General features: G+C 51.7%; 1 protein-coding gene across 4 annotated transcripts in view; it reads right to left on the bottom strand.

Annotated features, from left to right (window-relative positions):
• Positions 1 to 25,557, bottom strand: part of AFAP1 (actin filament associated protein 1) — a 146,562-nt gene that overhangs the window by 96,296 nt on the left and 24,709 nt on the right. For 2 of the 4 annotated variants that reach the window (XM_027599148.2, XM_027599141.2), the window contains exon 2: positions 14,032 to 14,080. The exons of the other annotated variants lie outside the window; for them this stretch is intronic. The gene's annotated coding sequence lies outside the window, so the exon portion shown is untranslated. The remainder of the gene's footprint in view (positions 1 to 14,031; positions 14,081 to 25,557) is intronic. 4 annotated transcript variants of the gene reach the window in all.

The following is a 25,557-nucleotide window of genomic DNA, read 5'->3' as shown; positions in this document are numbered from 1 at the left end:
TATCTGATAAGGCCAGGCAAATGTAATTTTGAGAAAATCTAGGTAAATGGGATTTTAAAAAAAGATTTTGCCGCATAACAACAGACGGAGTAAGAGCATTGGACTGGCTTGGCACGTCAAGGGCTAATTCTGCTCTTAAAAGGAAGAAAGAAGGTTCCTAAATCACAGACACAGAGAATCAGAAGGCTCCAGGGAATTAGTTCTATTCATTACCATAAAGCTGCACTGCATCTTTATTCATGAATGGCTGCTTCTTCTAATCAAAGGAAGGAATAAAAACAAAAAAAGGGGAAACAAAGGCAGACTGAACTTGTAAACTGGGTCTCATTCACACAACCATGGGCCACTGCTGAAGCCAACGGAGGTGGGAGGGGCTCACAGTCCACACGGCAGGAGCGGACAGGAGCAGCCTGCACCGGAACCAGCTCTGCCTTCTCCCAAGGAAGACAGGATCCCGCTGAAGTACAAAGCCCTGCAGCGGGCCAGGTCAAGGCTCCGTGAAAAGCACCGCAGGGCTGGCTGACCCACCTCTCCACCAAGCACGGAAGGCCGCCCGGCCAGGGAGGGAGGGCCGGGCCAGGTGCAGGGGGCCGGGCGCCCGCCTCTCGCGCCGGCTGCTGCCTCCTCACTGGGCCCTAGGGAGCGGAGCCCACCCTCTCCGGGCACATCTGTCTTCCTGCTCACCGAGCTCTCTCTCCGGGAGGGAGCTTCTAAAGTCTAGGCAATCTAGAGCAGTCTAATATCTAGTGCTAGGGTTTCACGAATGCAGACCCTGGAGCTCCGGGAGGAACAGGGACCTTCGGACCAAGCCCACAGAAAGGACTGAGAGGCAAGTCTGGGCGCCCGAAAGGTGCTTTCTCTGGCCCGACCCTGCCTCTAAAACCCTCGGGGACGGTGCTAATTCAGGGCACGAGGGAGGCCCCGGCACCATCCTGAATGGAGAAGCATCACTTTAAAAAAACACCGAGGCCTCGCAACACAGAATGAAAGATGAGCCGGCAGCCTGCACGGAGGCCCCCAGCTGCTGGGTGGGAGAGCTGAAGGCTCTGCAGATGTCCAGTCACTGTTTGCGGGGGAGGAAGCAGTAAGAGATGCCAGAGTGGGAAAGCTGCTCACAGACTCCACACTCCCCAAGAAGGGGGAAGGGGGCACGGGGGGCGGGCAGAGGGAGAGGGAGGCCCACGGCCGTTAGGATACGCTCCCTGCCGTACGATACCATGTTTCCAGGAACTGAGACAATAGACATTTTCCATTAAACGCCACCTCTCACACTTCCCACTACATTATATCACCCCTGCAGCCACTACTTTATATGAGTTAAAAGGCCTAAGCTAACTAAGTCATCTGAGACGGTGGCTTGGGGTCGGCGGATGGGAGGAGGCAGGGCCCTCAGACTTGAGACTTGCCCTGTGGGCAAAGCTTGCTCACCTCTGACAGTCTTGGAAGTGGCCCTCCCCACGTTTGAGCTTTCCTGGCCTTGGTTCTGAAGCCCCACAAAGACATTTCAGGTAGCTCCCGTGGCCGAGCCAGATAGCCAGCTGGGCCCAAACCCCAGACCGCAGCCAAAAGGTGGGCAGGGAGGAGGGGTGACCCAGGACGACACGGAAGGAAAGCATCCTCCTTTAGATGGCAGGCAGGAGGGCAGGATCCAGGCACGTGGCCTGACACAAGATCAAACAGAATCCTTGCAACCAGCAGAGCTTTGAACCCTGCTGTCACCCGCCTCTCCTATCGTACTGGGGAGACTGAGGCACAAGAGAGCAAGGCAGTGCACCCAGTCACGCTCCGAGGGGCAGAAACTTCTGCCTCGTCCTTTTTAGCTAGTCTAGCCTAGCACTTCCGACGCCACCCCCCACGAGTGGGCCAGACAGCCCGTTTCTGTCAGGAAGACAGCACTCAGTGCCGGTTCTACAAGACACGGCTGCCTTCACAGCAATCCACAGAACACTTTAATGTTCAACAGCTGGAGATAAAAGCGTTTTCAAAACGCTTCCTCTCTGTCCTCCAGACTGGAACCCCCCAAATCTGGGCTTCTCAAACTTCCATGGGCATACTACTGGGGGGTGCTTATTAACATGCAGATTCTGACTCAGCAGGTAAGGGGGCCCTGAGGGTCTGCATGCCTAACAAGCTCCCAGGGGATGCGATGCTGCTGATTCCCCGGGAACCCAACCCACAGAGTCTGACAGACCAGACAGACTGTCTGATGGGCATCAGGGCTCCTTGAAGAAATAGTGACCATCTGCTGCCAGGAAGCACCTTCCCACCCACAACCCACAATCGCAGGGGCCTTCAGTGCAAGCTGGATCCAGACCTCCAGCGAGGTCGTCAGCAGAGGGGACAGCTGAATAATAACATTGCCCCCAAAGACATGCTTGGCCTCTCGCTGATGTTCTCCAAACGGTCAGGTTCAACCAGATCTGAAAGGTCTTGGTAACAGTCTTCGATCTGCAGCCTCATCCATCTCATTGGGGTGGGGGGGAACAACAGCCGTGGGCCCCATCTGGCCTGAAGCCTAGGTCTATAAACATGGTTCCATTGGCATGCAGCCACGCCCACTCACTGGCTGGCCACGGTGGCTCACATGCTACAGCAGCAGACTAGAATGGTTGCCACGGAAGCCTAAAGCCTAAGCTCTTCACCACCTCGTAGGTTTGCTCACCTCTGCTCTGGGGGTCCGGGGAAACAAAGTCTAGAAAGGCAAGCCTGAAGGCCAAGACCCGGCATCCAAGGCCAGCAGAGGCGGTTGGGACAGGCCCAGGGCTGGGAAGGCAAGTCTGCTAAGAGCTGAAACACAGTTGGAGGGGCGCCTGGGTGGCTTAGTCGTTAGGCGCCTGCCTTCGCCTCAGGTCATGGTCCCAGGGTCCTGGGACTGAGCTCCACATCGGGCTCCCTGCTCCACGGGAAGCCTGCTTCTCCCTCTCCCACTCCCCCTTGCTTGTGTTCCCTCTCTCGCTGTCTCTCTCTGCCAAATAAATAAAATTAAAAAGAAAAAGAAACACAGTTGGAAATGGGAGGCCAAATCCACTCCTCGGGCTCACCGTCCTCCCGCCACAGAGCCGGCCTTACAGGGACACAGACTGAGCATGATCCCTGCCCCCGCCCCACCCCCCTCCACTGTTGCTGCTCGGCATGTACTTCTGACTCTGCACGGACTCCGAGGGGAGGGGCCCACCAGCGGTCCGCGGAGTTCGGTTCCCACCCTCTGGTGATGGTGAAGTGTCAAGGCCCCGGGCTCCGATTCCATCCATGTCCCTCCGAGAGTGGAACAGGAAACGCCTCTGGGGCTCCTGACAGCAGGCACAGAGCCGGGGCTCAGACGGCACAGGGAGCATGGGGCTGATGGGCTTGTCTCCAGGGAAGGCAGGCCGAAAGGCCGTCTGTCGCTCTGCCCCCGGCTCCCCTGGCAGATGGGGCCCCCACCATGCCCATGTGGACGGGGAGGGACGGTGGGCACCGGGGGCTGGGTAACATATGTCCGTGTGTCAGTGGAAGCAAATTAAAGAGGACAGTTGGCCTCCCATTAGCTTCTCAGGGCTTGGAGCCTCCACCCTCACAGAACAGACGAGACCCGGGTTCCCAAAGAACGTGATGATGGACTTGTGCTCATACATCGAATGAGCAGACTCTGGAGTTGAAGCAACTGGGTCGAAATTCTGCCCCTGTCCTTCCTAGCTGGGGCCTCGAGTACACAGCCACGTCACTATCCTCTCTCCAGAAAAGGACAATGACAGAGCTCGTCAACACGTTTCTTTTTTAAAAAGAAAGATGTGAAGAACTTAGCACAGGATAAGTACTCAATTAGATTGTGACGGTTTCCCTCATCCTCATCAGTATAATTATCTGTAGAAAACATTTTGTCAAGTATAATCTCTGCTCCAAAGGGTAGGTATAAGGATTAAATAAGATGCTACGTAACTTTCCTAAAACAGAGCATCATCTCACATAGTGGGGCCCTTGGTTTGGAGAAACCAAACCTCATCTCCCCTGTATATTTCATGAGACACCTCCCCAAACCTAGTGAGAACCCCCTTCCAAACATTTCTCTAACATTGTTTAAAATAACAATCTGTGGAGGAGATGCTATCATTTCAGAGAGGAGAAAACGCCCCCCCCCCCGGAAGGTGACTCACTCCCTCAAAGACACAAGGCTCACACGTGACAGACCAGCGTCTCCTCAGTATCAATAGGTACCTCGCAGAAATGCTAGCTAGCAATTTTAGCAATTACCAGCTCAATAATCTGTGCTTTAATAAAGCAGAAAACAATTCTGTCACTTTATCATTTCTGATGAAAGTGTATGTCCCTCTCAGAAGTAGAATTACTTTTTTTCAGAGTTGATCCAAAGGGCCCTGTTTCCATAGAGAAAATGTCCGTCGTAATGTCCAAAATACAGCATAAGCCACAATGAAGAGATTTTTAATACACGTTTAGTTTTCCAGCTAAAGGATGTTAATCTGCTCCCCTGGATAAGGATCCAGAGGTTACGATATAAACTAAGTACTGCTCACACCATCATGACAAACCATCTAGAGCAAACCTGACTTCATCAGCCATCTCCCTCCAAAAAGAGGTCTACACCGCCCCCCCAACTCCCTTCCGTCACACTCCTTTGGGCTCTCCCTCGTCATGTTGCCCCCTCCTCTGACCGGCTCCTGTACCGTCAGTGACACCTGCCCTCACTTCACTGATGGGGCAGCGTCTGACCGTACCCCCGTCACACGCCCCTCTGGACACAGTTTCTCCGCATGCCTCCCAGGCCTGGCCTCTGCTGTTCCCGCTCATCTCCTTAGACCTAGGGCTTTTTCCTCATAAGTACAGTCATCCCTGGGTCATTTCCTCCAACTCCGTGACTCTACCTACCATTTATACGGTAATCTCCCCTAAATTCCCATCTCCAGTTGAGACCTGGTCCGCACTTCCACCTGCCCTCTGTGGGGAAACGGAGCTGAATCTAGCCTTCCCGAGGAATGCTGGAGAGATGGGGTCGCATGTGGGAGACACCCGGGGGCAGGCGACCGGGGTGGTGACAAAGAGCTGTGAAAGCAAAGGCCAGGGGACACAGATGGCACAGTACGAGAAACAGGACATGGGGGTGAGCTCTGTGCGCCTGCAGATGAAAGCCAGCTGCTCCCACCAGCGATGGAGACCCTGTAACACGAGCGGGCTCAGCCCAGTACAAACGAGCTGGAGACACCTTACACCTCTGCGGTCTCTTTGCTTACGAATAAAATCAGCTAATTCTACCTTTCTGAATCGCTCACGTTCTTCGAGGTCTTTCTTTCTGGGCCTCCATGCTTGGGCCTCAGTCTTAGCCCTACAACTGCCTTTTGATTCCTCCTGCCAAAACCCACTCCCCTGGTCGTCCCCGTCTCAAAAACGGCACCTCTAGTCTTCCAGCCACTCAGGCCCAAATCCCTGAGGCCTGTCATCCAACCTGTCAGCAAATCTTATAGGGTCTCCTTTCAAAACACAGCAGACGGACCACTTCTCCTGTCATTTCCCACCAGGCCAACCACTGTGTTCTCCAGCCCAGATTGCTGTGAGAGCTCCCAACCCACCTCTCCTCTGCCACTTCTTCACCTTACCCCTGCAACCCAGCCTCCACTTCAAATAGTTTGGTAATGAATGAACGAGTGAGTGAATGAGTGAATGAGTGAATGAATAAACACACACACACACACACACACACACACACAGAAGAGAGCGAGAGGGAGGGAGACAGAGTGAAGTACCAATGTTGTAAAATGGTTGGGGTATCCAGTGAAGGGCATACAGGAGTTCTTTCTACTGTTTTTGCGACATTTCCCTAAGTCCGTGTGATCTCAAATCAAAGTTGAGAAACAAAACCCACTCCCTCCCTCTGTGAGCCCATCCTGTCTCCCCTGCTCCCCCAACCATGGGGACCCCTCCTTCAGCCCATCTAGTTTCCATGGAATGGTAAAGAGCACTTGGCCACCTTTTGTCTTACCGTGCTGGGCAATGGGAATATAAAAATAATGGGTACATAGCCCACAGCGTGTCCTTCAAGAGCTCTCCATTTAATGGGAAGGGCAGACATATAGCAGAGAATTTCAAAGCAGCATGACAAGTGCTCTGGCGGGGACGCAGAGCGATGGGAACGAGCTGCTCGGGGAGGAGGCACAGGAGGTCAGCCCTGCACCTTGCAGGCACCCCATTACAACACTCAAAACGCTGCTAGTTCTGCACATCCGTCTGCCCCAGGCCATCCTGGGGATGGCTCCCCTTGGGGCTAGTCCCAGGGGCCAGCGGAGAAGCTGCTACAGCTCACATACATACACTGCTCCATAAACCGTGGCTGAGGGAATGCAGCTCAAGAAGAGCTTGTCTGTCAATACTGAATAACACAAAACGAGGTGATACGCAAATCACGCTTTTCCTGTTGGAGGCGAGGTTAGGTTCACAAACCATCCTTCACTAAGAAGGGTGGAAGTCAAAGCATTCTTTACCACTAAGCACACTCCAAGTTGCCTGTGCCGCAGAAAATCCCATCATCATCAAGCCCGTAAGCCTCAGCCTCTCCGCCATCCCCAGGGCTTGATAAAACAAGGTTTGGAAAACCCTGGAAATTGTGAGGGTGCCTCCCAGCCCCAGGAGGCTCCAACACCAGGAATGAGGAAGACAGGCTGACTGGGGACAACAGGTGTCTGGGAAGTAAAACAGAAGGGGCAGTGGGCTGGGAAAGTGCTGGAAGCAGACGTGGCAAATAAAGCTGGGGCTCTGAAAAGCAAGTATGTGTATGGATGGGTGGGAGGGAGTGTGAGTGTGGGTGGTGTGTGCACACACACGGGAGGGTTCAAGGGAACCTCATCAAGAGTCTGACTGGGAGGTGGAACCATGATTAATAAACAATGTGGCCGACAGCACCTGGCTGTTTTTCGCTTACTCATGGTTTAAACGGTTTCAAACACACATCGCTCCTTCACATCTGAGCCCTAGCAAACACCTCTAATAGCCCTGCCAGGAGAACGTCTGACCTTCACACGTGGCCAAAAATAAAGCTGCCGCTATCAAATGAACACGGAATGAATCCTGACTGCCTACAGCCCTCATGAATGCCATCCTCGGTGCTCCCAGTTATGCCCGAATCCTCCAGAAATCTGTAGTGTCGCCAGGAGGGGCCGTAAAGAACACGCCACACAGAGGAGCACTTCCCACGCTGCCCGTGCAAACCATCTCCAGTCCAGGTTACTTAGCAAACTGTCCTTCCAGGGTATCTCTGGGCCAGATTTGGCCACTCTTTTCCACAGCCTCGGATTGTACACTAAAACAATGATCTTAGGAGACCCACGTGCTGCTGGCCACGTGCCGATGCCAGAAAGCCAGGACACCCCGAACAAGCGGGAGAGTGCACTGGTGGCCCCGCCCTGCCCCCCCCCACACTCACTCAAAGTGGCCTCCAACCCAGCTAGCCCCGCAAAATAAACACACGTCAACACACCGCACGGAATTTGCCTCCGAAGCATGTCTCGCAACCCACAAGAAACCGTAAGAACAACTTTTAAAACGGCCCAAGTGAAAACATAGAACACACAGGTGGCCACGTGTGGATGCGGGCGCGCCGCCGCAGAGCGACACCGCAGTGACTCACCGACAGCAGACAAGAAGGAGGGGACAAATCTAGGCAGGCACTGGAGGAAGCGGGACCTCCAGGTCAGAGGGGGCAGGCGAGGAAGGGCTCAGCTGGGAAGCTGCAGTGAGGGGCGGCCTGGTCCAGGGGCTGTGACTTCCCTGCCCCAGCGCTGTAGCTGACAGCGCTCTCTACCAGCAAGGACACTTCTGTGTTGCATGCGGCTGCAGGCCTACGGTACGACGAGCAACATCGTCACGGAAGAGGAAGAACATCACGGTGGGAGCTAAAACATGACTGTAAGGCGAGTTCCTAAGTCACACGTGGGAGGCAGCCCCGCATCCGCCAGTGCCTGTTACACCTTCACCTCCCTGCTCCGCTGTCACTCCACATCGAGTCCCTGACTTCCCCCTGACCCCAAATTTTAGGAATCACATATTTTTCCATGGCTTTCCACCCCTGATCAAAATACACCGAGCATCCTGATGAAGAGATCGGTCCTGCCATCATTTTGACATCTGGTTTTGCAGAACTATATGCTTTTGGTGCCACTCGATGACCAGACCGTAGCACTGGCAAGATTAGCCCCCCATGGGACAGCAGACAGTGACCCCTCTCTTCTGGCCGCGGTCCCATGCAGCCTCGGGAAAGCCGAGGCGGGGGCCGCTCCCTCTGCAGAGAGCCCAGAGGAGGTGGGACAAGCAGGGAAGGTAGGCAGGAGGACAGGTGCGCAGCCTGTGAGGAGAAAGGCAGGGAGCACGCCCTCCCTGGAAGCATCTTTGGGTTTTATAAAGGGAGGAGGCGGGGCTGGGCCAGTATGGCTGCATTTCTAAATACTGATATAAAATCCGAACTCAGACAAAATAAAAGGGTATCTCTTTACTAAGTGTACGCTCCGGTGCTCCGTGTCACTCATTTGGAAAATCATTTAGAAAGCAATAATCATTTAGAAAGAATCCACGTTTAGGTATCATTTAGAAGATCCAGGTTACGTTCTAAGGCCCACATCCTTGTGCAAACAAAGTGCCAGGGGCTATACCGTGGGATACACCTCTTCTGCACATCAATCAATAATATATTCAATTACCTATTGACAAAGACCTTAATTAGCTCACGTAGACTCGAGATACAGATTTGAAAGATCTGAAATACAAACAGAAGACAGCCTTTTGATAGCTCTGCTTCAGAATTTTGGACGGTGCGAATAACCCTCATGATTCCAAAACAATCAGCGGTCCATCTTCACTGACTGTAGGAGGGCAATCCTTCTGGGCCCAGCGTGATAAAGAGCCCAGCTGGCGAGGGGACAGAGGGGACAGATCGTAATCAGTTGTCTGTGGGCCCAGCCAGTCCCAGGTGCTGATGTAATGCGTGGAAGCAAAGGGCTGTCAACGACCAAGCATCTAAATACTTACCCCACCTCGCCATCTGCTGCTTCTGTCATTTGAATTTAAAATTAACCAGACCACCGTTAGAGGGTAGAGTCGGTGACTGCGATGCTGTTCTACCACGAGGGGTACTGACCGGCCACGTAAGGCTCAAGCTGTAGCACGGAGAAGAGTCCAGAGCGCTTAAATGCTAGGCTGAGAATAAAGTAAAAATTGCAATTCTCTATTTTCCCCCTTTTTCATCCCCCTTTTCTAAAGTCGCTATTCCCCAAACTCATTCGATTGTCTTGTTTTAGCAAACATGTGAGAAAATGTAAGGTACTGTGAAATTTAAAGGTACTGTAAAAAATCACCACTTGCTCTCAGTAGAAGACGTGTCAATATGACTTTAAGCTGCCGGGTTTTTCTCTGCGCGTGTGGCCCTGGGGTACATTTTCTCCCCCGTTCCTGCATATTCAGAGCCGAGGAAGACGGTGTGAGCAGGAGAGAGGGCAGTGAGGTGAGCAGTTGAAAGGCTCTAGGAAGGACACAGGCAGGCTCTGGTCCCACTCTACCCAGGTGATGCTGGGCAGCTCGCTTTCTGGCGCCCCAGGCTCCATATTCTATCTGCACCAGGATAAAAGCCCTTGGCACACGCGTGCATGTGCACACACACGCGCGCACACACACACACACACGGGGCAGTGTCACTTACCTGTGTGTAACGCTGTGACCACCTGCTGATTTCCCGAGGAAGTGGTCTGCACGTTTCTACCCAAGACCCGCACCTTCTTCCAGGTTATTTGGGCTGAGGAGACATCCCGCAGGGACCCGTGTGGCCTCACCACCTACAGTCCCCCACTCCCTGCTCACGCAGCTTCTTCCACGAGCATTTTTCATGACACAGCTGCCTCACCCCGCCCATTCACTCAACAAATACTAATCGTTGTGCCGGGGCGGGGGGGGGGGGTGGAGCAGCGACTCGAGACAATAACCTGGCCTTTGGGGAGCCCACGTGTGTGCTGGTGCACACGGACAAACCGAAACGCACGCGAGGGAGTGACCGATGCTGTACGGAACCGTGCCGCGGGGGAGAGGAGAAAGAACATCCCCACCCAACCTGCGGTGATGCTGATGTTGTGCCAGGTCAACAGGGAACAGGACAGTGACAAGAGCCACTGTAAAGTGACACTGGACTCCTTTCATTCTTCTCTCCTCATAAATAAATAGGGAGGGGGGGCATAAAACTGTTTTAAGATGGTTTCAGATTTCAGGCGTCTGGCCATCAAACCCCCTGCATTTCAAGGAAAAGCTGATCAACCATATGGCCGACGGCTGACTGTCTGTTTTTAAGAAAGACTACTAAATACGGGCAAATGTGTTTGTTTATGTGGATGCTCGGGGCCCGCGCTCATGCAAACTGTGCTCACAGGACTGTCCGTGTTCTGCCAGATTTGCCAGCTTGCCACAAACAGCCTTCCACGCCTTTTCTTACTGTTTATAAATAGCACACACGCCCAGATATGCAAATCGAGGCGAGCTGTCCCTTCTGCCGCTGCAGCCGGGACAAAGGGGCCAAATCCACGAGAGCATACCGCACACTGCGGCTGTTGGGCTGTCCGATGGGTGGATTCCTCCACCGACCTGCCTTCCTTGAAGGTGGCAAGGAACAGAGGAGGAGCCTTCTCTCCGCACAGGACAGACCGCGCTGGGTTCTCTGGATGCATTATGCTCCCACATCCGCCTGCCCCTCCCCATCGCCCCCCCCCCCCCCCACCGCTTCCCAGTTTGCTGCACGCCCTGGAAGGCTCCCACGGCCCTGCAACAGGAACGTGCTATGGCTCCCATCACACACGGGAGGAACAAGGAGCTGCCGGGACGGCATGCTAATCAGAGAGCCCCATTCACAGCCGGAGTCTCTTGATGCCTAAATTATGCTTTTTCCATCACACTGTTTACAAGGAGCTGAATTCAGGTTCTTTCTACAACAGCCCGGAGGTATTTATGTGACAGAAACCATGATGACGTGTCAGCATTCTCTTTCTTCTAAAATGTTGAAATAATAGCATTTATTATGCACTCAGAAGGTGCCGGGCTCTGAGTTTTATCTCACTGAACTCTTGTGACAACCGTGTAAGATCAGTACCATATACCACTCCTCAACCGAGGCATGGAAAGGCTGAATAGCCAGTCCACGGTCACAGGTTATTTCGCATTTTTTTCAAATTTTCAAAAGTAAATATTGCTGCTGTTACAAATGTTATTAAAGTGTAAACATAATTAAGATGCACTAAATAATAAAATAGCAAAAATTTTTAAATTCAGATTTATGCAAAACAGGGAAATTCTCCCTCCACTCTAACCTCTGACCCCAGCCCCTCGTCTGGGGCAACCAGTGCTACCAGTATGTAACCCAGCCCTCCAGAGCGCTGCCATGGGTGTGGAAATAAGTAGCCGCACACACAAGTGAGATACTAGACATCACCGCTGAATTCCCCCAGGGCCTTGAGGGGGCCTGGCGACTGCACCCCATCCTCCATGAGACACCTTCCCTGCCGCCTCCTACAAACCGTCAAGGTGAAGGGTCGGCTTGTCACACAAACACAGCTCCTGGCTGCCGGCTTCCCTTCCCCGCCCCGTCCCACGTGCAGCCGCGTTTTCGGCCAGCAGCTAGAAAGAACTGGCAGTTGTTGTGGTAGACACGAACGTGCCACGTGAGCGATTCCTCCTCGAGCAGGGACCCAGCACACAGGGACAGAACCCTTCTGTGCCGTTTTGTCCCCACGACCATCCCGTGTTGCTTTTGCAATCACATGGGGTTAGCTGGCTTTTTAAGGTTTTCACATTTTGAACCTTCTTCTATTTCATGAGAAAGACAGGGATACGTCCTGGTGGAGACAGTCATACCATTACAGCGAGTGATAAACAAACAGAGGCCCCTCATTGCCACTCTCCCCCACAGAAACAGCTGCTGCTACCCCGTCCTCCGTGGGACGCCGTGGCATCCTTCCCATGTGCATATCGATTCCAGCGCGCACATCGGGGCCTTCTTTTGAGGATGCACCTCCTCAATGGGCAACAGTCATGCTTCCCGCCGTAAGGAAAGCCCACTTCTTCAAAGCACACCGTGCCAGAGGCCTGGGGTGGGTATGGCAGAGTGAGGATACAAGGCTTTTCCCTGGGAGGTCATTATCCCAGCCCAGAATAGTCACAAAATACCTGGGCAAAGGATGGGAAACTCTCAATCCAAAAGACATGAGCAGGCACGTCAGAAAAGAGAATCACTCACTCAAACCTCACTAATAACAAAAAATGCAAATTAAGGGGCACCTAGGTGGCTCAGGTGGTTAAGCGTCTGCCTTCAGCTCAGGTCATGATCCCAAGGTCTGGGATCAAGTCCCACCAAGCAGGGAGCCTGCTTCTCCCTCTGCCTCTCCCCGACCCCGCTCCTGCTCTCTCTCACTCTGCGCGTGCTCTCTCTCTCAAATAAATAAATAAATCTTTTTTATAAATGCAAATTAAAATGATACCATCCATTATTTATCCAATCAGCAAATTGCTTTGACTGGTAATACTTAGTACTGGTGAGGACTCGGTGAGGTGGCTGCCCTGAGCACAGCTGAACCGTACCAACGGAAACCATCTCTCCGAAGAAGAGTTGAAGGCGTCTGCCAAGATCAGCCACACCACCATACCCTCTCTCACCCCACCCCGAGAACAACCTGCGCTGAGATGCGCACCGAGTCCTGCAAACAAGGGTCTTCGTTACCCACAATAGCACTATAAACTGTAAAACCCAAACATCCAACATTACATAAACATTTAAGGTATAAGTTAAGTATAAATTGTGTTTTGAAAGAATATTTCATGGTGTGATAAAATGTTCATTTATATTTGTGGAATAAAAAAGAGATCTCAGACAGATGTGATACCCATTTTACTAAAAAAAAAAAAAAAAAAAAAAAATCCTATGCTGAGAAAAAGAAAAGGAATAGGCCTTAGTCAAGGGTCTCCAAGACCTCGCCCCAGGCCCGGCCCGGAGGCTCGATGCCTGGCCAGGAGGACTCAGCACACAGGCATACTCGGAGCTAGATTTATCTCGGTGAGAAGAAACAAAGCACAGGTGGCAACAAGGAAAGGCGCACGGTGCAGAGGACACCAGCCGGGAACCTCCGGGCCCTCCCCCTCGGGGTTACGCAGGATATAGCACATGTGAAGCGCTGTCACCAGGAAGCTCGTTAGAGACCCCGCATCAGGGGTTTCCCTGGGGGCTGGACACATGGGCCCCCATGGCCTGGCGCATATGAAGGCTCCAGGCTCCTGAGAGGGAAGGGGGTGTGCAGGCACGAACCGTGCTGTCTGCACAAAGCGCTCAGGCTCAGTGAGCCGCTCTCACTAGTCAGGGTGGTGGGAACCGTCCCGACATCAAAGTTCCAGACACCAGCCAAGGGCCAAGCTTGCAAGCAGGCCTCCCAGAGAATGGCAGCCTCTGGCCTGCTGTGGTAACACTTCTCTGCACGAGGCCAAAACGTTCACAGTGCTGATGTCTGCTGGTGAGACTTATTTTCTTCTCTATCGTCTCTTATTTCCAAATGCTCCCCAATGAACATGCATTTCCTTTACGAGCGGGGAGGTGTGTTACACGCTTCTAAAAGCTCTGTTTTGCTTCTAAAAGCTCTGTTTTGCTTCTAAAAGCTCTGTTTTGCATGATGTCAATTTTCAGATTAGACACAGGGGAATTCTGATATTCACAAATGCCCTAAGAAGACACGCCAGGGAGAAAGCAGAGCGGGGCTGGCGAGGATGCGGGAGAGCCACCGTGGGATGGGCGGTCCTGGGTGAAGAGCAGGGACGAAAACGCCACCTACGTCCTCAGGATTTCCAGCTTTTCCCCCAACCAAACAAGCCAGGTAGTCAGACTTCATCTCCGACATGGTTATAAGCAGGCACCATCTTGGTTTTAATGCAAAGACCTCTATTCCGTGCACCCCCCCAGCAGACAGTGCAACGGCTCTTGTCAAGACAGTTTAATTTCTTTTAATGCCACTGAATTGGAAGATCATGAGATCTTACCTGTGTCTCCTTCTGATGACCCTCACCAAAGAAAGAATTTCAGAAGAATCTAAAAGGTAAAAAACAAACAAACAAACAAACATGTATGAACTGGAGATACATAACCCAGAACTCAATCCCTGACTCTGCGACATCATTTCCTTATGTGTAAAAGGGGAGGGAAACATGGCCTGCCTCACAATTCTAAGGGTCAGGTGAGAAAACAGATGTACGAGAATTTTAATGATAAGATGCTATTATCAGAAACCCCTCACATCATCATTCCGCAAATGCCTACTATGTGCAGGCTACTGTGTCAGGCCCGGGCAACACGGCGGTAAACAAGACAGACAGGGGCCCACAGAGCTCAGAGGGCGTGCGGCTCACTCGAAGAGATCGTGAGTAAGGTATGGAGGTGACAGGAGGCAGCCTTTTAGCAGGGGCTCTGAGAAGGCCTCTGGGACTGAGGCTTGGCTTGCAACCCCAGAACTACCACGCGAGAGCTCTGTGACCTCGGGCAAGTTGCTTCCGTTTCCCTGGGCCTCAGTTTCCTTATCCTGTAAGATAACGATCCAAATAGTAGGATCACAATCCTCCCGGGGCTGTAATGAGAATTTAACGAGTTCATGTCTGTGACATTCTCAGAACCATGTTTGGCCACAGAAAATACTTAAACTGTGGAGATAATTTTTATAAGATAAATATATAAATTTTAGGGGCTTTGAGAAGATGTAAACGAGACCCTACTCTGTACACGGCAAGATGAGCAAAATTCTCCCTGACCAAAGACTCCTATCTCTCCCTCAGCAAGTCTAGTGAACTTTATTCCAGTGGTATTCCCAGGAAATTAAGGTTTTTAGATGCTACATCTGGGCAGTATTAAAAGTGTGCCAAATGCCCAGTAAATGACTAAGCTAAACATATTTCCAAAATAATTACATGTGTTTCCAAAAACACATATAGGCTTGAAATTTTCCAAAATTTAAAAGCACAAAGCACCTTCACATATACCACCTCACTGACTGGCAAAAACCCTTCGACAGAAGCCTAACAGAGAAGGTAGGGCATTCGGCGACCCGCGAGGCCTGGCCACAGCCCGAGAGCCGGTCAGTGGGGAGAAAACAGACCGAAGCCGAGTATCCCTTTGTTAACACCGCCCCTCTCCCTCCACACCGTGACGTGCACGTACCCGCTTAGCTCCTAAAGCTTGACAGAAACCCCAACGTAGAGACTTGAAATAGCATTCGAGAATTTCCATGAGGCACACACACATCTTGTTCTCTGGCTTTGAGAACTGCTTCGCTGCCCTTCGGCCGCGGAGGCAGAAACCAGACTGCGTTCCCCCGGGGCCGAAAGCAGAGCGTTTGCTTCTCGGCAGGTAATCTTTGGGGTTAAACGAACAGGAGATCATTCCACAAAATTACCGTTGCACTTCTCAAAAAGCAGGTGTGACTTTCATAGAAAAATCTATTCCACTTGGGAGAAAGGTCCACGAAAGCCACAAAAGGATAATACAGTCATACAACAATCAAATTCATCTGTCACACAGCGAAACCCCAAAGCCCTCAGGCACACAGCTGCTTTCTGAGCTGAAATTCAACTCCAACTGAGAAACAGGTCAACTCTCTAAAATATTCTTTTGCAAACATCTTAAGTAAAAATTCCTTTAGCTTGCTTGTCATTTTCCAGATGCAATACCTCTGCTGGCCTTTACTTGAATTTCCACGGCCCAGACACCGAGTCGGCCACTGTGGTGACAACACAGAGGGACATGACACAGCCATACCTTCGAGGAGCTCACACCAGGGAAGGGAGGCCACCCAATCACAGTCTTAAAGTAGCATACTCATTGCTATTACCTATTTCAGCCATGGCTCTAACTAGCTTGAATTAAAAAAAAAAAGAACCCAGCACACATAGCACATCCCATTCCTAGAAGGAAGCGATCAGATCTGAACAGTAAGTGAAGCTCAGAGTGTGGGGGGCAGGCAGAGGCAGTCCCTGTAGTGTGAGAGCTCATTCACAGGGGTTAACAAACGTACCACGTGGAGGCGGAGGAGGCCCCCAAGCACAGGGGTGACCGGGGGCTTCAGGAACATCTAGGCATCTGGAGGCAGGAACAGAGGGTGGGATATCTAAAGCCTCCAAACTGAACAGAAATGCCCCAAGAACTCCTCCCCAAATGGGTGAGGGGTTTAGAGGAGACTAAACGTAGCACTGTCCCAACCGAAGCACGGAGCCCTGGAGGAGTGGCAAGGAAGACACAGGGCCACCCTCAGTCGGTCTGTGACCTTGGTTAGGCCCCTTCTTTATTTTTTATTTTTTTAAATTGAGGTGTAACTGACACACTACATTATGTGAATTTCGGGTGTATAACATAATGATCTGATATTTGTATATATTGCCAATGATCACCACAACGAATCTAGTCAACATCCCTTACCACACAGTCACAAAATCTCCTTTCCTTGTGATGAGATCTTTTAAGATCTACTCTCTTAGCAGCTCTCAAATATACAGAACAGTGTTATTAACTAAGGTCACCATGCCGTACCTGAGAGCCCTCGGTTAAGCCCCTGATCTTCTGGGAGCCCCAGTAAAATCACCAGAAAGACAGATGTGAAAACCCACCTGCCTTTTGCACAGAACTGCTGAGAGAGTAAAACGAGACAACGGATTTTAAACTTCTCTGTGAACCATGAAGCAAAACACAAACGTGAGAAGTCATCACCACCATCGATAACCACCACGTAAAACTGAGCCCCTCCCACCTTCTCCCGACCAAGTGCACGGTGAGTGCGGGTGATTTCGCTGAGCAACCCCAGAGCCCAGGGCTCGGGGGCCCCAGACAGCCCGGGGTTGGAGTTGTATCACTCCTCTGAGGGGTCAGGAAGCTCTCTGAGAGAGAGAGCCAAACCGACGTATGAGACCACACCTTCTCGGGTGGGCCTGAGGTCATCCCCACTCTCAGCACAGCTAAGCCACCCAGGTGTTGTCCCCCGCGAAACTCAGAAGCTGGCGTCTGTACATTTCTACAGCAGAGGCCAAAGAGCGTTCAATGTCACACGATGATACTAAGTATCCCAGGCCTAAACCACAGAAATCACACGAAGCTGGAATCCCCAAAGAATGTACTCACAGAAGAGATTCAGTGAACTCTGCTTCAAATGCATCCACTACCACCTGTAGTGCTCAGTCCTCTGCCTCCTTCCGACTGACTCCACCGATGCTCTGACCTTACCCAAGCTTCTACTAATAGCACAGAAAACGATACACCTGCGTGCTCCTCACAGCGGAGCACCAGACAGACCACCAACACTTCTCCCGGGGCGTTCCCCAAAATCACGCTGCAAAGTCCCAGTAAATGCAGGTAAACAACTCCTCAGTTGCCATGTTCTTTCTCTACTCCCCAGGAAGATTGGTTGAGATGATGAGTCTTGAAGTCAGAACTAAAAGAGGCCACAAGCATCATCTAACCCAACCCTCCTGCCATAGCACAGCACCCCAACACCCAGAAAATGGCAGAACAGGAGAGCCAAAGCCAAAACCCACTCGCCCAACCTTGGGCCCAGAACTCCTGCAGCAATGCTGCTCTGGGAAGGAAGAAAAAGCAAGCCACCGATCCATACTAAGGCCATTCAAGAGTTTACTTAGCACCTCTGTAGGCACTTTCCACCAACTGTACAAGCATGAATATGTAAAGAGTCATTTCAGCTGCATTTCGACTTCCTGCCTGTATTCATAAAGCACAAACTGCTCTGTGGTCCAAGTGCACACAGTGTACCCCCTCATCATAATACTCACCCTATTTATCCTGTAGCCACCTGTGTCCATCCACGGCCCTAGACCTCACATAGATGAGAGCAGGGATCACCTCTCTATCCCCAAAGCTCAGCCTATAAGACACCCAATAAGCGATGAACGAACTAAGGTAACTGCTCAAACATTTTAAGCTTGCATTAACAAAACTGATTTACTAAGTTTTGTTGATGCAGATTTCGTACCACACAGCTTAAACCTTAACTTGTAGATTTAGCCTTTGTTCTCCTAGATTTCATCTGCGAAGTATTTAGTGAGCACCTAATACATGCTGGACATGGCCGAGTGCAGATGGCCTCGCAGTGCCTGGAACCAGAGTCCTTGTTCAGATAGAGCTTGGAGTTGGACAGGAAGCAGAGGAAGACGGGACGAGGTTTGGTGGGAGAGCTGAGAAGAATGAGCCCTGGCCACTGAGGGACGCACTCACATGGTCCGGCTGGCGTGCAGATAACACACACTTCCTACAGCGTGCGATCGCGTCCCCTCGGAGGCTAAGGAAGCCGCAGCGTGACGACCCCCCGTGTGCCAGACGTCACCACAGAGCCGGGTTCAGGAGAAGAAACCAAAGAAACAAACAAAGCTCCAGGACTGTGCATGAATACAGATCGAAACCAGCTTTTTTAGGGGCAATGCTCCAATTAGGAAATCCCCTGGCTACACTGGCTTGAAATTCAAGGTACTCTAGAGGCTGATATTCAAGTGATGAATTAACCCTACCGGTTCAAAACAAAGAGATCTTTGATTCAAGGGCTAAAGATGAATTATCTTTGGCAAATTTATTAGCTCTGAGTATTTCCACGAAGAAAATTATGAAAATTACCGAGCGCTTACCATGTGCTAGGAACAGGCTTCAAGCTACACGCTTTATAGACACGTTTGTATTTAAACCTCAGGACAATCCTGGGAGATGACAATGACCCCTCTCATCCCATTTCACAGATGAAGAAAGTAAGGTTTACACAAGTTTTAATACTTGCCCCAAATTACACAGTTGGCAAAACCCAAGCAGCCCGCCTCCACAGCCCTGCACGAAGCGGTGGTATTTACAAGCTGTCCGGCGGAGAGCCCGTACAGCCGGCTACAAGAAATACCAACAGAGCACTTCAAACCCAAGATCAGCTTGTGCCAGTCAAACCAGACTTGCTGTCATTCTGCACAACTAACCGCCAAATGATTCCGTGAAGAAAAAGTAGAATGGGTAGACACTGGAATAAACTGAAGAAAGGACAGACATTTGCAGGATGCAGCATTATCAGCACGATATTCTTTAAGCACAAGAACCTCCTGCCCCGCAGGACCCAAAGCCATCGTAAGCTGGTGAAAGCAGGAGGTTCTCGTGCTGGAACTCCCACTCACCTTGGACTCAGGTTCGCAACCTCCACCGTCCATTAGAATCACCTGGGCAGCTTCTCAAACCTACAGATGCCCAGGTTCCATTCCTGGAGATCCTATTTGAACTGGTATGGAGTGAGCATGCCTGCTTTTCCCAGAGCCCCCCACCCGGCCCTGGATGCAGCCAGGGTTAGGAACCGCGCTCCAGATGCTCACACCCTTCAGCTCAGTTAGCCAAACATTCACTGGGACTCTAAGCACTAGGGGTCCAGCTTGGGTAAGAGGAGTCACCACCTACCACCCCCAAAATAAGTATTTACAGTTTTCTCTGCTTTTAGGATAAACTAAGGTCAGAGATTTATTCCAGTTCAAACCAAATAAACCCCCAGTGAAAAAAATGTTCTTGTATAAGTTTACGTACAAACAACTTCCTTTATCCTCCCTGTCGGTAGCTGCAAGATTAACTCTGAGCCACAAGAAGCCTGCAGAAATGAGATATTCAGGTCTTGGCCGTTTGCCACAGTCCACGTGCACCCTCCCCTAGAAGGAGGGCTCAGCCACGTGGTAGATTTACCACTTTCTCAGGAATGGAAACAGAAAAGGTCTGGCTACCAGCGGATGAGAGGTAATGCACAACATGCAGGTGTCCCTGCAGGCTCCAGGTTCCAGCAGTGATAAATGGGATTTCTGCCACCAACCAGGTGAGAAAGCAAAGTTCCTTTTCCCATTCCTTAGATTCAAAAGTGGGAGCAGAGAGCACAGCGATGGTCTGACCAGGTGGACCAGGCGCAGAACCCAGGCGGCAGCCGAGGGGACGGAACCAGGAGTGCCGTGGGCGGTGGCTCCCTGGTCCACCCGCTCACGCGTTCATTCCACAGACACGTGAAGCACTTTCCACACTACTCACCCCCACCCACTTCCAGCTTCCGTTGACTGCGGCCCCCTCAGGGGCCACACGCGTTATGTCTAACCATCACCGGCCTGGTTGCTGTCGGCCGCCGTGTCGCAGATGAAGCCGACTGCAGCACAGAGAGGCCTCACCGCCCCTCGGTGATGCTCCTGGGGAACGCCCTTCCTCCTTGGGGTGCCTCCCGCCCCTGGCTGCCCCGGCGTCCCGCAGACGGCTATCCTGGAAGCTGTCACGGTTTGTTCTGAGGCCCTGAAGGCCACAGACGTACGGGGCTAAGGCGGTCCACCTGTCTCTAGCAGATCTAGTGTTTGTCCTGCTGGTCACTTCTGTGGGCAGATGGGTCAGGACAGGCTTTGGCAAGTGACCACGGAGGGACTCCCCTCTGTTCCTCCCCCGGGGTATGCGGACTGGCGAGCTAGCGGTGAGGACAGCTTTCTTCTCTACCTCTCACTGCACATTCCCGTCCCTAAAGCAGTCAGGCCATGCCACCAAATGTAGGCAGGAAAGAGCCTCCTCTTTCTAGGCCAACGTATGGGAGCGGGTGTCCCCTGGGGCATCTCCAACTCGGCAATAAAACAGAACACCCCCCCATGACATAGGATGTATAACACAGGTGCTCACTGCTGTCACCAGCCGGAACCACAGACATGCTTTAAAGAGTTTCATACAATTATCCCCGAAGTGCTGCTCACACAGCATCACTCCCCATGTCCGTGACGCTTTACGGACGGGAAAGCCTCTCCACTGCGCACTGCGTCTGTGCCTCTCAGCAACCTTGTGTGATATGTCCAGTATATTTCATTATACCCACTGTCTAGATGGTGACACCAAAACTCACAGCAACTCAGTGACGGTCCCAAGGATACCCAGCTAGCGTTAGACCCGGGGTGCAAGGCCTCTGGATTCCAGAACTTGCCAACATCCCACACGGTCCCTCTGGGGGACGCTCGCCGGCTCTCAGGAGTGCAGAAGGCAGGCCTGTCCCCAGAGCCCTCGCCATGCCGGGGACAAGGGGGGACCAGCTTCCGATGGAGAGCACTCGCTTACTCAAGAAAGTTACACAGGACAACACAGTCCATCTGCACTTTGGAAGGAGATTTCTAATGGCAGTGTGGAGAAGGACGTGCACGAGGTGCTCTCTGACCAGGCAGAGGGAACGAAATGGGCTCGTGTAACTGCTCAACCGCAACAGGCCAGGGCGCTGAGCCGGGGCTATAAGGTTGAGACTGGACGGAGCAGACATGCCCTAGAGAGCAATGTGCGTGAAGTCCAGTTAGACAGCCGGAGGGAGGGAGGGGAACAAGGAGGGGGCTTCTAGTCCGAAGGACTGATGAGTAAGGATGTCATTACCCAAGTAAAAACAGGGCAGAAGCAGGCTTGGAAGAGAATCGTGCGTATGCTTCATCTGAGAAGCATGAGCAACCCAAGGTGAGGATCGCTGAACCATCCTGGATTTCCAGAGTCTAGCACAGACTACACATGTGGGGGGATGTCTGTGGAAGAGACAGCAGGAGGAAGGAAAGTAAAGGAAGCCGGGCGGATATGACCACTGGGTCGCTGGTGTCTGGATCCTGGAGGTGAGGACAGAAACCAGGCAGCCATCCATAACTGTGCTCCGTTCACAGACCCATTTACCTGGCCAACAGCTAGCTGAGTGCCCGAATGTGCCAGATGCTCGGTCAGACGCTGCAGGGCCCCGCTAAACACCCCGCAGCTCCAAGTGAACAGGGCAGGCACGTGGCACAAATGAGCAGGCAATCCATGAATTAACACAGACCCGAGGACTGCGAGCGAACAGTGGAAACAGTGGCTGACGCGTGCCCAAATTTCCTGGTTTTCGAGGTGCCCCATCCACGGCTCACGCATCACGGTGACGGCACGGCACCTTCCACCCTCCAGAGCATCATAAGAATCATTCAGAGGGCTTACCACACAAAAAGTTCTGATTCCAAAGGTAGGGGCGTGACAACGTGCATTTCCAACAAGTTTCCGGGTGACAGTGGTCAGAGTGACCAGAGGACCACGCTGGGGGACAAGGGAGAGGACTGAAGCAGGGCAGGCCCCAGGCAAGGTATTAACAGCACCGGGGGGCTGGTTCTGCTTCTGGACACTAACTCGGTATCTGACCTTGATCAAGACACCCAAATTCTCCAAGCTTTGGATTCCTGACGCCAAAATGAGGACAAGCACTGCCATGACAGTCTTCGGCAGGAAAGAACAAATTAATGTGTCGCAAAGGAAACACTACTGTATTTTAAAAATTTACCTTTATGGTAATTTTCAAAGGACGAGTTTTGGGTGATTTATCTGTGTGTTTTTCTGCATCATTTGATTTCTTTACAATGTGCATATAACATGTTTTACAAGAACATGAATAATTTTTTAAACAGCAAAAAAAGTTCACATTTAAATTCTCTAGAAGAGTTTCCCAACGGATAATGAAACCAACCAAGTGCTTCGCAACCAGCATCTTTTTCATACTTAAACTTTTTATTTCTAAATAACTGTAGCTTTACATGCAGTTGTAAGAACGAATATGGAAGAATCTCGTGTACTCTTTACCCGACCTCTCCCAGTGGTAACGCCCTGCCAAACCATAGCGCAATGTCACACCAGGATCCTCGCACTGACACAGGCAAGATACAGAACATTCTGCCACCACGGGCACCCCTCCTGTGGCCCCTTCAAAGTCACGCCCACCTTCCTTCCACCTCATCCCTGCCTCCTATGCCCTGACCTTCCTCCTTCCTCCATTTCTGCAATCATGTCGTCTTGAGAACATCCTATAAATGGAATCCGACAGCACAGAGTTGCTGGGGTTGCCTTTTTCTCATTCAGTTTAACTCTCCGGAGACTCACCCGGGTCGTGGCACGTATCAGTCATCTGTTCCTTCTCACTGCGGAGTCGTGTCCCATGTGGTGGCTGCGCCACTGTTCGGGCTGACACCCCTCTGGGTGTTCCCAGTTCCTGGCCCTTCTGCCATAAAGCTGCCGTGAACGCTCACGTGCAGGGTTCTGTGTGGACACAAGTCTTCATTTCTCCGAGACACACGCCCAGGAGCACATGTGCTGAGTCATGGGGTGGTTGCGTGTTTAGTTTCTTAAGAAACTGCCCCACTGTTTTCCAGCGTGGTGGTCCCATCCTATGCTCCTGCGTATGAGGGATCCACGCATGGGGGTCCGGCCTCTCCGCACCCTCGCCAGCACTTGGTGGTGTCGCTGTGTCTTATCTGGGCCATTGCTGTGGGCGTGCAGTGACCTGTCATTGGGGTTGGATTCGCATTCCCCTAACGGCCAGTGAGGCTGAACGGCTTTCATGGGCTCGCTGGTCACCTGTCCATTGTCTGCGATGAACCGTCCCTCTGTGTCCTTGACCTGCTTCCTAATTGCACTGCTTTTGAGAGGTTTTTTTTACACATTCTGGACATGGGTCCTTTATCATATACATGGTTTGAAATGTCTCCTCCTGGTCTGTGGCTCGTCTTTAGGAGAACAGAAGCTTTTGATCTTGATGAAGCCAGTCAACCAGCTCTCCCCTCCACGGTCTATGTGTCAATGTACAGTATGAGTAAGATCTCTTTACAAGCCCTGCTTCTCAAAGGCTTCTGTGTTTTCCTTCTCAAAGTTTTATAGTCTTACATCTTACATTTAAGTCCACGATCCACTCTGAGTCGACTTTCGTTTATGGTGAGACTTAGGTCCGGGCTTATTTTGTTGCCCATGGAGGTCTGGGTGCTCCAGGCAACGAGCTCCACTTTGCAACAGAGCGAGAAGCAGGCCAGTACAGCACCCCATCACAGCCAAGCCTTGTTTTGTGAAACTTTAATTTCAGTTACATACTGGGCAACGTAAAACGTCCAGTTCGAAAAAACACAGCTCTGAGTATTCTTACCTTAAAATTCTGATTTCTGCCTATGGTATCAGATACTATGGTCATGGATATCACAAATAAAGCCTAAATTCCTTCTCACTGCCGAGTCGTGTCCCATGTGGTGGGACAAGCTAAAACATATAATAAGAAAAACAATGACCACGTGTGTCTACTGATTAGGATCTTATTTCCCATCTATTGGGGGAAAGGTAGGTCATCCCTGGAGACCCCTGTGGCTGGATAGAACACGTGTGTGCTGGAGCAAACCTGAAGTGTACATCTCTCTCCTATCAAATGTTAGGGCTGAAACTTAGACATTAAATATTCAAATACTTCGTATTCATTGAAGGCAGGATTGTCAGTTCAAACTAATGTCTAGGGTCAATGACAAAGATACGCACTTCATGGCCATTCCAAACCAAGTTCGGCTCTCCGACCTCTAAGAGTCAAGGGCCCGTGGAATCAGGATGGCTGTCTGACTCAGATAATCTGTGCCTGGTTCTGCTTTGCCACTTTCCAGCTATGTGACTTTGGGAGGCTCCCTCCAACCACGTGGAGCTAATTGCCCTCATCATTAATGGGGGATAAACATCACCTCTGTCATCCAGTTAGCCGGAAAGCAAATGTGTGCCAAGCTGCCTCCCAGTGCCCGGCACGCGGTAAGCCCCTCCATTAGAGCGGGTAGCCTCATCATCCAAGGGAAGTAAAAACTTTCTTTTTCACTTTCCCAGCCTCACCCCACATGCGATCAGCAGAGAACAGCAGAAGAAAGAAACAAAAACACATGCTCAATTTTTAATAAGAAGTGTTTAAACAAAACACAGTGGGGGAGGAGAGGGGAGAGGGGGGGCCTGGGAGGGAGGGATGCTGGGAGAGCCCTCATTACTCCCCTCCCCCTCCAGGGCGACCATCAGACCCCACAGCTGGCGGGGGGGCTGCCTCCTCTGCTCAGAATGGCCTCTCCCAGGTGTTTGGAAATCGCCAACACCTTGAGACAGCCGGCGGGCTGGCGGTGGGCTTGGGGTAGGAGAGCTGCAACTTAAAGAAACCGCAGCACAGAAAGTGACCCACATAGGCGGTACAGACTGCTATAAATACTTGGTGGCAAAAGCTGATGTCATGCCTTCTCTACAGGAGACACCCAAATCAAACGCGCCCAAACAGCAGAGAGGGCATATAGCAGGCGCCCGGTGCCGTGGCCACAAGCCTGATGCTGCTCTGTCCCCAAAGTATTTACGACCCAGCCACAATGACCTCTAGCACCTGGCCCCGGCGCTCTGTGCTCTTCCCACATCTCATAAAGCTTTCTCACTGCACTGGTGTGACATGTGTATCAACCAACGCACTCCAGAGCCCTGCTGCTCTAACCCCTAGCCCCTCAGCAAAACTCAGGGACGAGTGAAACGGCTTCTTCCAAGTGGGAAAAAGCAGGAGCGTCTGACCCACCACAGCCAGCATCGAACCCTCTCAGCTGCTTGTAGGCGACCAGTTTAGTCCCGGTGACTCCCCTTCCCACAGGGTTGGGGGTGACGGCTCACCAACTAGAGGGGCGTTAGCACTGACCTTGACTCAGGTGGCTTGAAATAAGGGCCACTCAGTGTCGGATGAGCCGTCA

The sequence above is a fragment of the Zalophus californianus genome, chromosome 2 (genome assembly GCF_009762305.2).
Source record: "Zalophus californianus isolate mZalCal1 chromosome 2, mZalCal1.pri.v2, whole genome shotgun sequence".
Lineage (NCBI taxonomy): Eukaryota > Metazoa > Chordata > Mammalia > Carnivora > Otariidae > Zalophus > Zalophus californianus.
Note: the sequence above shows the minus strand (reverse complement) of the source record. Positions and strands in the feature narration are given on the sequence as shown.